The sequence below is a fragment of the Myxine glutinosa genome, chromosome 7, assembly GCF_964187855.1.
Source record: "Myxine glutinosa chromosome 7, kmMyxGlut1.1, whole genome shotgun sequence".
NCBI classification, from domain to species: domain Eukaryota; kingdom Metazoa; phylum Chordata; class Myxini; order Myxiniformes; family Myxinidae; genus Myxine; species Myxine glutinosa.
Genome location: NC_136267.1, coordinates 18,256,394 through 18,273,907, shown reverse-complemented (window position 1 = coordinate 18,273,907; position 17,514 = coordinate 18,256,394). Strand labels below are relative to the sequence as shown.

Here is a 17,514-nt window from a genome sequence, read left to right as displayed (position 1 = left end):
TCTCCGAAATGATTTATTCAGTATACAATCATGATATCAAGTAAGGTACGAGACAATTATGAAATGTTTATACAATGCTCGTCATTTATTCCGAGTGAAAGATTTTTCGACTGCAAATATGGGAAACAAAGTAAGGATAATGTACAGAAGTCATGCTCAGATATTCTGCCAGACTGCTCACCAATCCTTGAAAGTGTAAATCGGAGTTCCCTATTGGACGCAATTGATTTATGACGTCACGTGGATGTCACTGTGGTCTGTGGCATCCCATCCCCCTCCTGTGACGCTTCGGAAACACCTACCGCACGCACGCCCCCCAAAGCATCACATATTTCGTGCGCGACCCCTTGCCTCGAAGAGAATAGATGATCCTGACCCTAAACAAACAGTGTCAAATACCATAACCAAAACAAAGGCAAACATGTGCCAAAAACAGCCGCAACACAGGCCCAACCTCCCAACTCTAACCAGCAATACACAAATATTCATGTCATTCACTCCCAGCTCGATAAAACTAGAGGTTTCAGGGAACCTGAACTCAACTGGTCCATATCAATATGGTTAGAATATGCATAATACAACCACAAACTATGTAGTTTATATGTGCTAAAAATATATATGACAAAAATTGGTTTTTCAATATGGCCGCCCTGCCATGCCCATTTTTGGGCGTGCAACGCCCAAATGCAATCCCAAACTAGTTTATGTCTTAGACATGCTGCACTACAGGTTTCATCAAATGTAATCAATATTTGTGACTTTTAGAGCGTAGACGTCGAATTGTTTACAGACGACAGACAGACAGACAGACAGACAAACGACAGACGGACGACGGACACTGGGTGTCGACAAAAACTCAGCTGGACATAGTCCAGTTGAGTTAAAAATCCTTCATAGGAAGAACACAAACCTCATGTTAAATCGAATAATATAACATCTGCTATTCTAACTATAAAAACGTATATTGGTGTCAGCAGGGGGTCGAGAGCCAGCAAGAGCCTCTCTCCCCCACCCGCACCAATTCTCTCTCTTTTGTAACTTTTAAAAATAACTTTCTTTAATGAAGATCCAACTCACAACAGCAACAAGCTCATAATGCAAAATCACAGCAGCGGCCTTTCTAGCTCACGGTACAAGTGTTGAAGAGTAAATAAATAAAATATTAACAAATCCATTTTATAAGTTGAAGTTTGTGTCTGTCTGCGCGTCAGTGGCCGCTTCCGCTGCTGCTTTTGCTTTTCTATCCTGGGTTTGAATCCCGACCCAGCTATAAGCTGTCATCCCGGTGTTTTACAGAATGGCTGATTCATCAATGTGTGTGCCGTCCCTCTGATGGACATAAAAGAAGGCGTCGCATCACCGACATTAGTTGGTGGAAGTCAAAGATCCCACGGTGTCCTTCAAGAAGAGTCGGCAAGCAATTTCCGGCACCCTGGACAAATTACAAATTCCTGCTCTAACCTGAGACTTGAGCCAAACTAACCCCGGCCAACCCCGCAAGAACGTGGGACCTCAAAACAAAGCGCAACACGATCTTTCACCGGCCATGACTCTTCAGTGAGGTGAGGATGAGCTGACGAGGGGTTTCACTGACTGTTTTTTAAAAAAAAATTGCAGGAGAAGCTCAGGCTCCTCGACAGACCTCAGGCCCCGACGCAGCGATCCTCCCAGACCCCCATTCTTATCGGCCCTGTAGATTAATTTCTAACAGCGTATTGAGTCTCATCATTAGATCCTTCTGCTGGCACTGTGCCAGGTGCCTTACTTGCAGCTCCAGGTAACGTAGCAATGCTATACACGCACATGGGATCTTCAGGGAACAAAGTGTTTTCTGCAAATAAAAAAAGACTATTAATTCCTCATCGGCATTTTGATTAATAACACAGACAATCATTCAAAGGTAAGTGGACAAACCTCAAACAGCTCACGGAGACCATTGTTGTCGGCCGGTTAATTGGGGTCCTAGGCCAATGTAACCCTCCGTTTTCTCTTGGCCACTTGCTCCCCTTATCCACTTATTACATACGTCAAATTCACCAGCTTAGGCCTTTTACTACTGCGACATACCGGTGTCTACTTGCACACTTAACAGAACATGTAATGCACAACAAGCAACACTGTCCATTTGATTCATAGTCCCTCTACAACTATAGTCATTCCAAATATTTTTTTCTAAAAGTCTTCAAACAGAAACGGAAATCCGTTGCCACTATTGTGGAAGTGTCACATGCGAAAGTCATGTGCCCTGGATGGTTGTAACTCACCAGAAGCACCACAATATGCATTTTGTCGAGATGATGGAGATGTAATGTTCACATGCACTTCGTCATACATGGTCTCCGGTTCAACATCTGCGTTTGGCGCGCAAGGTTGCCCCTCCGTATGCATGTCTGTGGGGTCCAACAAACAAGAAAAAGCTGACAAACCTTTTGGAGATTGTTAAGGAACAAAATGAATTCCATGTAAATGACCAGTTGTGCACCATTTCGACAAACATGGACAACCCAACAGATTCACAACAACCTTCTTTTTTGCTCACTTTGTCGATCGGACGGTGTTGTCAAACAGAACTGTTCTGCTCCGGTTATCATAACTTCCTGGGACATCTCATCATGATTTCTGCATACAAATGGTATCATCAGCCAGGATAGTCTAACTTTCATTAGCCGTTTAACAGCTGATCGTGGTCCTATACCACCATTTTGAGTTTTGTAATCTAGTTCCGCGCAGTTCAGAGTGATTCTGATCCCATATCGCACAGTACGGAGTGATTCTGATCCCGTGTCTCACAGTTCAGAGTGATTCTGCTCCCATATCGCACAGTTCAGAGTGATTCTGATCCCATGTCACACAGTACGGAGTGATTCTGCTCCCATGTCGCACAGTACAGAGTGATTCTGATCCCATATCGCACAATACGGAGTGATTCTGATCCCATGTTGCACAGTTCGGAGTGATTTTGCTCCCATGTCGCACAGTACGGAGTTATTCTGATCCCATGTCGCACAGTTCGGAGTGATTTTGCTCCCATGTCGCACAGTATGCGGAGTGATTCTGATCCCATGTCGCACAGTTCGGAGTGATTCTGCCCCCATGTCGCACAGTTGGGAGTGATTCTGCTCCCATATCGCACAGTTCGGAGTGATTTTGCTACCATGTCGCACAGTACGGAGTGATTCTGATCCCATGTCGCACAGTTCGGAGTGATTCTGCTCCCATATCACACAGTTCAGAGTGATTCTGATCCCATGTCTCACAGTACGGAGTGATTCTGATCCCATATCGCACAGTTCGGATTGATTCTGATCCCATATCGCACAGTTCGGAGAGATTCTGCTCCCATATCGCACAGTTCGGAGTGATTCTGATCCCATGTCGCAGAGTTCGGAGTGATTCTGATCCCGTGTCACACAGTTCGGAGTGATTCTGCTCCCATATCGCACGGTTCGGAGTGATTCTGATCCCATATCGCACAGTACGGAGTGATTCTGATCCCATGTCTCACAGTTCAGAGTGATTCAGCTCCCTTATCGCACAGTTCAGAGCGATTCTGATCCCATGTCGCACAGTACGGAGTGATTCTGATCCCATATCGCACAGTCCGGAGTGATTCTGATCCCATGTCGCACAGTTCGGAGTGATTTTGCTCCCATGTCGCACAGTACGGAGTGATTCTGATCCCATGTCACACAGTTCGGAGTGATTTTGCTCCCATGTCGCACAGTACGCGGAGTGATTCTGATCCCATGTCGCACAGTTCGGAGTGATTCTGCTCCCATGTCGCACAGTTCGGAGTGATTTTGCTCCCATGTCGCACAGTACGGAGTGATTCTGATCCCATGTCGCACAGTTCGGAGTGATTTTGCTCCCATGTCGCACAGTACGCGGAGTGATTCTGATCCCATATCGCACAGTTCGGAGTGATTTTGCTCCCATGTCACACAGTACGGAGTGATTCTGATCCCATGTCGCACAGTTCGGAGTGATTTTGCTCCCATGTCGCACAGTACAGAGTGATTCTGATCCCATGTCGCACAGTTCGGAGTGATTCTGCTCCCATATCACACAGTTCGGAGTGATTCTGATCCCATGTCTCACAGTACGGAGTGATTCTGATCCCATATCGCACAGTTCGGATTGATTCTGATCCCATATCGCACAGTTGGGAGTGATTCTGCTCCAATATCGCACAGTTCCGAGTGATTCTGATCCCATGTCGCAGAGTTCGGAGTGATTCTGATCCCATGTCGCACAGTTCGGAGTGATTCTGATCCCATGTCACACAGTTCGGAGTGATTCTGCTCCCATATCGCACAGTTCGGAGTGATTCTGAGCCCATATTGCACAGTTCGGAGTGATTCTGCTCCCATATCGCACAGTTCGGAGTGATTCTGATCCAATGTCGCAGAGTTCGGAGTGATTCTGATCCCATGTCGCACAGTTCGGAGTGATTCTGATCCCATGTCACACAGTTCGGAGTGATTCTGCTCCCATATCGCACAGTTCGGAGTGATTCTGATCCCATGTCACACAGTTCGGAGTGATTCTGCTCCCATATCGCACAGTTCGGAATGATTCTGCTCCCATATCGTACTGTTCGTTCCACTATTGTGTTTACGAGAAATGAAGGTGTATAGCCCACTTAACTTAACTTAACTGCTTTCATCGCAGGAGTGATCATGCATCTCATGTGGGCATTGGAAATATCTATTTTTTTTATGGCAATGTCAGTTGGGCAATGCGGTCTTGAACAGCGTTTGTCTGTACGTCCGGTGTATGTATGTATGGATGCATGTATGCATGTCCCTTCCGCCGACATTTTGTGGGTTTATTCCATTTAAAATTCGTTTCCTCTGCAACCGTTGGTCCGATTGCCAATAACTTTTCACTATCGGAGTGCCTCCTCCTGTAGAATTTTTAGTGACAAGTATGACGTGATAGGTCTCATGGTATGGGCGCCATCTTGGAAAAGCCGAAATTTTTTGCACCTCTATAGCTCCGAAACGGCTCCATGGAAAAAAAATGAAAGGTGGCTCATTGTAAAGTCTCCCCAAGAAGAGTACCATATGTTAATTATGATGTCATAGGTGCCTACATTATGACGTCATAAATCGACAAGTAGAACGCTTGATCTGGTCAGTATGAAAGTTCTTAAGTGGGATCTGGGGATATACTGGTCGAGAAAAAAAAATAGATGACGTCATCATCAGTCACGTGGTTTGGCAGCCATATTTTTACGGCATAGCCCAGAGAGCAATGCTGTCTGGAACAGCGTTTGTCTGCCCGTCTGGTGTATGTATGTATGTATGTATGTATGTATGTATGTATGTCCCTCACAAACGTACACCAATCAGAGCTGAGGATCTGGTCACATGACAGGGAGACAGCAGATCCTCCATCCAGCAGATCCAAGCCAGTCTACACCATTGTTAGACTATCTGTCTTGTTTAGTCTTCGCTGAATAAAGTTTTGCAAGAACTCAAACAATGATAAATGTATGTGGTAATGGAGATCTAACATGACATGTGCTTACCATACACCCTTTTGTCTGAGGAAACCCCTTAATGTCTCCCAGAAAAACCGAGTTATAACATTATACTCTCTGCTATTCATACCATGTGTTTCAGTTAAACTGATGATATGAGAAGTCTGTTGCAATGTGAGATACACTTCCTATATTTCTATCAACATTACCTATTTCTCAAGAGGTGTTTTTGAGTTTGAACGACAGGACTTGCGGTTTGCGTGCATTGCAAAAGGAGATTTATTCGGAACAAGTAAACCATTGTGAAAGAGGAAATGCTAGTTCAAAATGGCTTACCTCAAAATATTCACATCACCATCAGTTGATTCTGAAAAAAAAAAAATAATAATAATAAATTTATATATATATTGTTGCGGTTTTGAGAACCCACACTCTTGTAAATAAATATGACATTAAAGGGTTAAAGGTTGCACCCCATAGTTAGGCCACAAGCAACACGTAGGTCATCATAGGACTTCAGTTATTTCATTAGTATGTGTATAGGTACGGCCATGTTTCCAATAGTTGAATCTGCGTTGTGTCAATCAAATAAGAAGTAGGCCCATTCTGTTCATTTTGCAAAGCCTCCCTCTCCAAGCGACGCCATTACGCGCCCTCCAGTCTGCCCCATGGCCCTCCCAAGTGGTACGCTCCTCGGCCAGTAGCAGCAGCCTTAGCTGCTCGCAGCCTCGCTGGGCTTCCGCCCAAACGCTGCCATAAGCCACGAGGTAAGGCCCGGAAAAAGGGGGCGGAGCGCCATTAAGAAGGTGTGGCCACGTCAACCCACCATCAGGGTGTGGCCGGTAAGCGATGCCCAGCCAACCAGGGCTGAGGTAAGATCGCCGACAGGCGTGGCTTTGGGGCTCGCGGAGCGATCGCTTGGTTGGCTTATATAAGCGCGAACGCAAAGCCCTTTCAGATGACTTGGAGAACTGCGTCATACGATTGGCATTGTAAAGGACTTGCTGGGAAACACACGTTGTTAAACAGGACTTATCGGGAGAGCACACCTTTGTGAAGAGATATACGGCGCGCTTGATGAGAGAACTGTCCAAGACGGCCTCGTACGATTGGTGTTGTAAAGGACTGGTTGGAAACGCGCTGTGCGAAAGGACCGTGGAGAGATGGGGCGTTTGGCACGTGTGTGCATTTATTACATACGCCATTGGACACCAGCTTCCCCCCGTTATATAACTTGTCCGGTCGTGTTCCACTACACGCGGAGAGCTGCTGCTGTTTTCCATCTGCTGCGCGGTACGAGTCGGGGACCGGACGAGGTGGACGCCATCGCCGGACCCTCTACCTGTTCCACCCTACCATCTACAATCCCCGTGTGAGTGTGTATGTTTGTCCTGGGTATTAAGAACAAGACTGTCTAAGGCTGCCCTGTGTAACGGCTTCTTCCTCTTCCTATCCTGTACATTCTTTCGTTTCCTCTTCTCCTCCTTGTACATTGTTAATAAACCAATCTTTGTTCTTCCTATTTTCTGGGTTTCCTCTTTATCCGATCGCATCCGTCTTTTCTCTCATTGGGTAAACGTGGCACGATCGGAACCGCCATAATCGGGTTTAGTCATTTGTTAATAGCTCGGATCGCGGATTGCTATCCGCTCGGCATTTTCCATCATATCCGTGGTTCGAGCGGGAGTTATTCCCTCGTTTCCGGCCGGCGTTAGTAATTAGGTAGTAGTTAACCACTAGGCCGAACAAACCCTACCTAACGCCGCGCCGGGAAGGACGGTATAACTTCCAGGACTCGGCGTCGGCCAGATAAAAGGACAAGGGGATTAACCCCCCCCCCCCCCACCCCCTTGATAAGGAGAGAGCCGACGTCCGAGATCCGTAACAATATACATATATATACAGTCACGTGAAAAAGTAAGTACACCCCATGTAAAGTTTTGACTTTTCCAACATATTTCAACATACTGCTATTTGATCTTCATTTCAACAATATTGATAGATAAAGGTGATATAATATAACAAATATCACGAAACATTTACATGTTGTGGTCCATTGTATAATTTAAATAAACATAAATGCAAATTTTGCATGTGGAAAAAGTAAGTACACCCCGACATTTATCACTACTTCAAATACCTAAAATTAGAATCAGGTGCACCAGCTCAGGTGCAAATGATTAGAACATCGTTAGAGAGGATCTTGGAGGAACCTGTCTTATAAAAACCTCAGACATTTAGCTTGGTTTGCTCTTTGTTGTTCAAGTGTGCGGCGTCACCATGCCTAGATCAAAAGAGCTCTCTGCGGCCTTCAGAAAGAAGGTTATAGATGCCAACGAGTCTGGGAAGGGATTTAGAAAGATCTCCAAACAATTTGAAAGCAATCATTCGACTGTCCGGAAGATCATCGACAAGTGGAGAAGATTCCAAACAACTGCCAACTCGTTCAGGCCAGGCCGCCCCAGCAAGTTCAGCCCGAGAGCAGACCGCAAGATGCTGAAATAAGTCTCTATGAACCCGAGAATGTCATCACGGGACCTACAGGTAGCTCTTGCCACTGTCGATGTCAAAGTGCACGAGTCTACCATTAGAAAGAGGCTGCACAAATTTGATCTACATGGGAGGTGTGCCAGGAGGAAATTTTTGCTGTCCAGAAAGAACATCAGGGCAAGACAAAAGTTTGCCAATTAACACCTAGGCAAAGACCAGCACTTCTGGAACAATGTGCTCTGGACAGATGAGTCAAAGGTAGAGCTATTTGGCCACAGTACCAGAAGACATGTTTGGCGAAAACCAAAGACAGCATTTGACCAAAAGAACCTGTTACCAACTGTAAAGCATGGTGGTGGAAATATTATGGTTTGGGGCAGCTTGGCTGAATCAGGGCCTGGGCAGCTCACCATGATAGAATCCACTATGAATTCTTCATTGTACCAGAGGGTGCTTGAGGATAATGTGAGGCCATCTGTCGGAAAGTTGAAGCTCAACCGAAGGTGGACCTTGCAACATGACAATGACCCTAAACATACCAGTAAATCCACCAAGGAATGGCTGAAAAGAAAGAAATGGAGGGTTCTGGAATGGCCAAGTCAAAGCCCGGATCTAAATCCCATCGTGATGTTGTGGGGGGATTTGAAACGAGCTGTGCATGCAAGAAACCCCTCGAACATCGCACAGCTGAAAGAATTCTGCATGGAGGAGTGGGCAAAAATTTCTCCCAGTCGATGTCAGAGACTGGTCGACAGTTATAAGAAACGCCCACTTGAGGTTGTTTCTGCCAAAGGGGGCAATAAGACCTATTAGAGCCAAGGGTGTACTTACTTTTTCCACATGCGAAATTTGCATTCATGTTTATTTAAATTATACAATGGACTACAAAATGTAAATGCTTCATGATATTTGTTATATTATATCACCTTTATCTATCAATATTGTTGAAATTAAGATCAAATAGCTGTATGTTGAAATATGTTGAAAAAGTCAAAACTTTACATGGGGTGTACTTACTTCTTCACGTGTCTGTATATATATATATATATATATATATATATATATATATATATATATATATATATACATACATACATACATACATACATACATACATACATACATACATACATACATATATATATATATATATATATATATATATATATATATATATATACATACATACATATATATATATATATATATATATATATTGTTACGGTTTTCCGCCGCCCTTCCTACCCTTACCAAGGGTAGAGTAAGCCCCTTGTTCTTTCTGGGCCGGCGTAACCGAGACTTGAAATGCCCCTTCCGGGCAAACGCAAGGTAGTGTTTCGGGACAAGTCTCGCACGTACCTAAATACCTGCGCCGCCACGGAAGCGGGGAACCAAGCCTCGCACGAGCCATGTGTAATTTGGGTACACTGAGCGGATTGCGTACCACGTGGTCCGTGCAGTTACCGTTAGTATTGGAACCCGATTTGAGCGGTTCTATTCGTACCACACTTAGTCAAAGATGGAAGGGACGAAACGGTCGAATAAATAAATAACAGGTTTAATTATTATTTACACTTATATGTACAATTCGGTAGAAAGCAGACATAGAGCAGAACTTAATCAGTCTTATATTAACCCAGACACGGGCCCGATCACACTCACAAAGGGGAAATGCAGGCAGGAAGATGTTCACGTGCTGCCTTGGTCGTCCAGGAACGGCGTCGTCGCCCGGCGTGGCTCTCCACGGTCATAGCATGTCCCACGATGAAGGCAAGTATGTGGTGGAAAGGATCATCGTAGCGCGTCTCTCGAACAAAGGGCAGATGAGGCAGGAAGCCGGGAGGGAATGTACGCGTCTCCCGGCGGCTTGGCGGTTTTCCACAGCTCGTTGAGTTACCGGCGCGCTATCACTCGCGTAACCCAATAGAGGCTCGGCCTCAAGCTCAACCGAGCATCCACTTTGGAACGAGCGCTTATACTTAGTTCATGCGCGTCTTTTCTCCGAACTCGTAACTCTCATCAATACTCAGTCAAGCGCCCCCCTTCGCAGAACTGCAAGCTCACCTCTCCACAGAAGGACTCCTTGTAACTCACCAAACTGCTCAAGCTCATAACTCATCACCCAGCTCATAACTACTCGAGCTCACCACCCAGCAGAACTGCTAACTCTCAACAGAACTCACAAGCTCACCTTTCCACTCAACTGCTGTGGGGGCTTCGCGCAACGGGTTTTATTGCCACGCCCTGAGCCCTCTCGAATGTTCCAACCACGCCCTGTGACGCATTGCCGCAGCCACTCCCTTTGAGCCCTGATTGGCGGCTCGCGCTTACCGTCAGCTTCTCTGCCGCCCTCATTCGGTCCCACCTCGATTTGCCAAGCCTGCCTCATGTTAATTCGCGCCAAAAAGCCAAAGGCAGCATAAGGAGGCATAAGGCAATGGAGGCAATGAAAAGGACCTCCTCTCATTATTCTACTCAACGCAAAACCAACACAGGAAAAGGACTATGCTCACAAATACTAAGAAATAACTGCACTATCGCGAGGCTACATGTTGTAATGTGGCTAACTATGAGGGGGAAATTTAACCTTTATTGTACAAAACTCAAAACCGCAACACTACCCCTCTCCCTCGTCAGACTCGTCCCCGAGTTGAACCTAACAAAAATGGAACGACCAGTTTTGAGAATGATCTGGAAAATTACTTTTACTTTTACATGTGACATATAGATGTGGTTCCCCCTAACATTTACTCTAACCCATGTATGCAACAGTTTTAAAACACTAAATATGTCCCCCCTATTGCGTTGAGTAGCTACTCTAACAGAATCACGCCCACAATTAACCGAATCCGGAATTTGTCAAACTAAACATATAGCCGGTGGGCAGCATTTTATATACAAGCACAAAAAACTTAACCTTATTTACAGTTCTTTGACCCAGGACCTGTCCTTTTTGGAAAGAAGATTGGAGGGGAGAGAAAGCACAGCAAAGCACAAAACACACTCATCATCATCACATTTGCTGCTTGCTTCTTGCATCTTGCTTCTTGCATCTTCTGTGTGCATATATCAAACCTACTAGCCCCCGGACCGGCATACAAGCCATTCCTGCTCTTCAGGACTAACTAAATTTACAAATCTTCTCATCCCGAGCACACCATAATAAAAATGCACAAAACATGTTTCATTTTATTTCTCTGCCAGGCAGGGCCAACCCTATGTGGTCCGACTGCGTGACATTTACGCCACTCAAAACAAGTGGTCCGAAGATGCAAGGTGATGCTGCAGCAAGGTACTGCACAGCAGTGGTGCAAGGCCACAAAACCTGTGGTCCATAAGTGTATGTTGTGCAGCAAAGTGTTTGTGGCAGCAAAGTGCTGCACAGGTGCAGCAAAGTTAAACAAAAGGATACGGCAGCAAAAGTGCTGCGCATTTCGGCTGCACGGATATAACAAAGTGCAGCAGGGATGCTGCACAGAGGCAGCAAGATGCAGCAAGGAATGCTGCACAGGTCGATGGTGCTGCACAGTTCCATCTCCAAAATGGTCCTGGGGTGGGGGGAGAGACAAAGCACGACCAGCAAAGCGGAAAGGGTGCAAAGGTACACAGCAACACAAGGTAATGCAGCACAAGGGGCGCAGAAGAGCGAGCAGAGCAGGCTCGTCCGTATCCGTTCATACCCCCCAACGTCAGCTTACACTACCCTAGCCCTTCCTTGTATTTACAAATTCGTCCCTACGTCTTGTCTCCCATATCCCCCTCTATTCCAAATTCGTCTCCCAATCCCTCCCAGGAAGGAAGGAATGGAACAAACACAATGTCTCATTACGTCATAATGCGTCTTACACTCAAACAGTTCACTTTGTCCTGGTGTGGAGCTTCGTCCTCCTTGGTGAATCACTGTGGATGATGCGAAGGGGGTTTCTCTTCCTAACTACACTACTGACATTAACTCATTTAAACTACCCAGGGTTGTACCCTGCCAATCAGCCTCTTTAAACTATGTGGTTCTAAAAACCGAATTCCCATTGCTCACTCTGCGGTGCCCATGAAATTTGGGTCTCACTCCCACAAATTTTCACTCTGTGCCCTTGCACAATTTCGGTGCTGGGTCGTGTGGCTCCACTAGCAGGTCTACCTACCTGCACACCTCCGCCACTGAAGTCGCCACCCGAGCTTACCTGCTCCTGCGACTACCTAAACTGGGGAAGGCCCCTCCTGGCACTTTACCCCCTGATGCCCACCTTGGCATTGGGCAACCCGGGTCCTCTCCTGGGATCCTCGGGCCCCACTCATCAACTCACAACTACCCTAACTGGCTCCCAGAGCCTACCTGCGGCCTCACCTGGCCGACAAACTACCAGTGGCGGAGTGCCCCAATAACCATACGCACAAATTAAGCCACATGCCCAGCCATTTCATTGACTCATGCACCCTCCAAAGCACTACTTGCCACGACCTGCACCACAGGTGTCAATATCCATACAAATTTTGCCTATACCCTCTACCTGGCTTTACACTACCCCCCCCCGGGCTTTCGCGAATGGGTTCCACTCTTCCCCCATTCAATCCTTCGCACCATGCATTCCACACCTTTTATTCCACACCAAATATTCTCACACACCTTTTATTTCCACCCACCAAATATCTTGCACACCATTTTTCTCGCACACCTTTTGTGCTCACACACTTCTTCCCAAACACCTCAACACAATTCCACTTGTCTCATCACAATTCCTCACACACACACAGCATCATCTATCTAACTGCTTTTCCCCTAAAACTCGTGCTTCTCCGTCTTCCCATTAAACTATGCACTTCCCTTCATCATTAACAACCATCTAAGCTACCTACGTCCCCACTATAGTTCAGATGTCACTACTTAATCTCTTGTCTCTAAGGTCTTCTAATTCCCGAACAATTATCCTAGCCCTCCCTTGGCTAGCTTCGGTGCCCCATGGAGGTAACCATCGTTGGCACCCCCATGTGCCTAACACTGCCATCCCCCTAATCTAATGCTCATGGGCCCTGGGGTGTGAGGAATGGTCAAACTACCATTCCCCCACGTAGGGTACACTATCCTCATCAGTCCACTACACTCAAGCCTCTCCATGGGGAAATACATTGTCATCACGGCTCGACCTCGAGAGGCCGAGCGATCCATGCGGGTGGTTTGTCCACTGTATGAGGTGTCCGTCCGGCATTTTCGATCCATGGGAGGAGGCATGGATGGGCCGAGGTGCAGGGGCCCATCTCGGCATGGGGTCTCGCGGTCCCACGTACAATGGCCCAACCGCCCACGGTCGGAGCACCGCACCCGTAAAGGTGCGCGGCTCTGAAATCTCCTACCTCCCCTTGAACCTTGCTGTTCGCCTTTGCCGCCACGGCGCGGCACCAACCATACTGGGCGGGGGCCGGCACGGGTCATGCACGGCGGGCCTTGTGAAACCGCCGCGCCACCGATCCCGGCCGGTCCCTGCTGCACACAACTCACCGAGGGCTCATGTCGGCTATCCGTCGCGCTAAACGCTACCCTGGTCGGTGTCGATGCTTGAGCCGCGTTCTCATCACTCGTGACCCACTCCGCACTCACACACCCAGGCATCCCCACGCCTCTCATACACTCCGTTACTGCACACCTAGGCGCACTCACGCCTTTCACAAACTCCGTTACACACTCTTCCCACACACAGTCTGTAACAACCACGGTGTGCACTCTCCTGGTACACACCCAATCATTGCACACTTTTTCTCCACGCACTCTTCTCGTGCACACTCTCTCGTTACATACTCCGTAACACCCACCGGTGTGCACTCTCCTGGTACACACCCAATCATCGCACACTTTTTCTCCACGCACTTGTGCACACTCTCTCGTTACATACTCCGTAACACCCACGGGTGTGCACTCTCCTGGTACACACCCAATCATCGTACACTTTTTCTCCACGCACTCTTCTCGTGCACACTCTCCTACTGCACAACCTGTAACACACTCTCCCGTTACCGCACACTCTGGCGCACACTTTTCCCTCACGCGCACGCCAGTTGCCCTCGTACGCCGCACAATGGACCTTCCGCGACCGCCCGGGTTCCGTTTCTTTCCCAAGCGCGCCTAAACCCCTTTCGCGCCAAACACATTCGCGCCATTATTCCTACTCACCTTGGGGACCTCCTTTTCCGTCAACACCTGCAAACGTTTTATTGAGTTAGCAAGCCCGACATCACGATGCAAATACAAACTTTGGGCGGGATCAATTACTTTCGCCCACGATTCATTTCCAGATTCTACTGTCTCTTCGGTTTCAATCATTTCTTCAATTTGAATTATTTCTTTTTCTTTGACGATGGCCGGCGCCAGTAAAATTTTATTTTCCAATTCGGCGACCTTCGGCATTTTTACACCCCGTGTCGCGATTTCCATACCCTCGGTCAACTTAGCTGTGCTCTGCCCAAGCTCGCTCCCCACGCGTTCCTCACATCTTGTCACCTCATCGCATACTAATGCGACCTCCTCGCTCAACTTGCGCCCAATGTCCTCCCCCGCTTTTTTTAATTATCATGGTGACCATTTGTCCACCCACTTTGTTCCTTTTCCTGGTGGTTTTGTCCCCCATTCCTGTCAATTCCCGGGTGAATTTGTCACTTTGGGCATCCATTTTTGCATTCATCTCCTTCATTTGGGTCAATAATAGTTGCATGTACATTGGCATCGCGGGCTCGGCTCTCGCCGCCACGTGTGAGGCGTCGCCATTTTCTTCGCCAGCTACCGCCCCCTCATCAATTTCCTCCTCTTCTACCAACTCTTCCTGTGGGTCCTGGGTCATCAATTCTACCTCCACCTCGTCTTCTACCCCCACCAGCCTTCGACTGTCTTGGCTAGCCATGGTACGAATACAAAATTTTGGATTTAATAACTAAATTTCGTTCGCTTGTAATTTCGAGAATTTTGATGTCGAAAAATTTTCTCCAGGGTTCAAAATCCCCACTCCTGACTACCAATTGTTACGGTTTTCCGCCGCCCTTCCTACCCTTACCAAGGGGAGATTAAGCCCCTTGTTCTTTCTGGGCCGGCGTAACCGAGACTTTAAACACCCCTTCTGGGCAAATGCAAGGTAGGGTTTCGGGACAAGTCTTGCACGTACCTAAATACCTGCGCCGCCACGGAAACGGGGAACCAAGCCGCGCACGAGCCACATGTAATTTGGGTACACCAAGCGGATTGCGAACCACGTGGTCCGTGCAGATACCGTTAGTATTGGAACCCGATTCGAGCGGTTCTATTCGTACCAGGCGTAGTCAATGATGGAAGGGACGAAATGGTCGAATAAAGAAATAACAGGTTTAATAAATTCTTTACACTTATATGTACAATCCTGGAGAAATCAGACACAGAGCAGAACTTAATCAGTCTTATATTAACCCAGACACTGGTCCGATCACACTCACAAAGGGGAAATGCAGGCAGGATGATGTTCACGCGCTGCCTTGGTCATCCAGGAACAGTGGCGTTGCACTGGCGTGGCTCTCCACGGTCCCAGCACGTCCCGGGAAGATGGCAAGTAGGTGTTGGAAAGGATCCTCGTTGCGTGTCTCTCGAACAAAGGGCAGATGAAGCAGGAAGGCGGGAGTGAATGTACGCGTCACCCGGCGGCTTGGCGGTTTTCCACAGCGCGTTGAGTTACCGGCGCGCTATCACTCGCGTAACCCAATAGAGGCTCGGCCTCAAGCTCAACCGAGGGTCCACTTTGGAACGAGCGCTTATACTTAGTTCATGCGCATCTTTTCTCCGAACTCGTAACTCTCATCAATACTCAGTCAAGCACCTCCCTTCGCAGAACTGCAAGCTCACCTCTCCGCAGAAGGACTCCTTGTAACTCACCGAACTGCTCAAGCTCATAACTCATCAAGCTCATAACCCAGCTCATAACGACTCGAGCTCAACACCCAGCAGAACTGCTAACTCTCAACAGAACTCACAAGCTCACCTTTCCACTCAACTGCTGTGGGGGCTTTGCGCAACGGGTTTTATTGCCACGCCCTGAGCCTTCTCGAACGTTCCAACCATGCCCTGCGACGCATTGCCGCAGCCACTCCCTTTGAGCCCCGATTGGCGGCACGCACTTACCGTCAGCTTCTCTGCCGCCCTCATTCGGTCCCGCCTCGATTTGCCAGGGCTGCCTTGTGTTAATTCGCGCCAAAAAGCCAATGGCAGCATAAGGAGGCATACGGCGGCATAAGGCAATAGAGGCAAAGAAAAGGACCTACTCTCATTATTTTACTCAACGCAAAACTAACACAGGAAAAGGACTATGCTCACAAATACTAACAAATAACTGCACTATCGCGAGGCTACATGTTGTAATGTGACTAACTATGAGGGGGAAATTTAACCTTTATTGTACAAAACTTAAAACCACAACAATATATACAGTCATGTGAAAAAGTAAGGACACCCCATGTAAAGTTTTGACTTTTTCAACATATTTCAACATATAGCTATTTGATCTTCATTTCAACAATATTGATAGATAAAGGTGATATAATATAACAAATATGATGAAACATTTACATTTTGTAGTCCATTGTATAATTTAAATAAACATAAATGCAAATTTTACATGTGGAAAAAGTAAGTACTGTACACCCTTGGCTCCAATAGGTGGTAATGCCCCCTTTGGCAGAAACAACCTCAAGTAGGCGTTTCTTATAACTGTCTACTTATAACTGTTTCTTATAACTGTCTTATAACTCTGACATCGACTGGGAGAAATTTTTGCCCACTCCTCCATGCAGAATTCTTTCAGCTGTGCGATGTTTGAGGGGTCCTTGCATGCACAGCTCGTTTTAAATTCCCCCACAACATCTCGATGGGATTTAGATCCGGGCTTTGACTTGGCCATTCCAGAACCCTCCATTTCTTTCTTTTCAGCATTCCTCGGTGGATTTACTGGTATGTTTAGGGTCATTGTCATGTTGCAAGGTCTACCTACGGTTGAGCTTCAACTTTCCGCCAGATGGCCTCACATTATCCTCAAGCACCCTCTGGTACAATTAAAAATTCATTGTGGATTATATGATGGTGAGCTGCCCAGGCCCTGATGCAGGAAAGCTGCCCCAAACCATAATATTTCCACCACCATGCTTTACAGTTGGTATCAGGTTATTGTGGTCAAATGCTGTCTTTGGTTTTCGCCAAACATGTCTTCTGGTACTGTGGCCAAATAGCTATACCTTTGACTCAACTGTCCAGAGCACATTGTTCCAGAATTGCTGGTCTTTGCGTAGGTGTTTATTGGGAAACTTTAGTCTTGCCCTGATGTTCTTCCTGAACAGCAAAGGTTTCCTGCTGGCACACCTCCCATGTAGATCAAATTTGTGCAGCCTCTTTCTAATGGTAGACTCATGCACTTTGACATCAACAGTGGCAAGAGCTACCTGTAGGTCCCGTGGTGACATTCTGGGGTTCTTAGAGACTTCTTTCAGCATCTTCCGGTCTGCTCTCGGGCTGAACTTGCTGGGGCGGCCTGGCCTGAACA

At 47.0% G+C, this 17,514-nt stretch overlaps 1 long non-coding RNA gene across 2 annotated transcripts; it reads right to left on the bottom strand.

Moving 5' to 3' along the window:
• LOC144892898 (uncharacterized) lies at positions 1-10,537 on the bottom strand. Of its 2 annotated transcripts, XR_013624021.1 has the most exons (5): positions 9,638-10,537; positions 5,822-5,852; positions 2,540-2,619; positions 2,265-2,390; positions 1-1,831 (listed from the first exon to the last, which is right to left on the bottom strand). It is a non-coding gene; the product is annotated as an uncharacterized LOC144892898 (long non-coding RNA). The 2 variants fall into 2 exon arrangements; XR_013624020.1 differs by lacking the exon at positions 9,638-10,537 and having other exon boundaries at positions 5,822-7,249.
• Between the last annotated feature and the right edge of the window lie 6,977 nt (positions 10,538-17,514).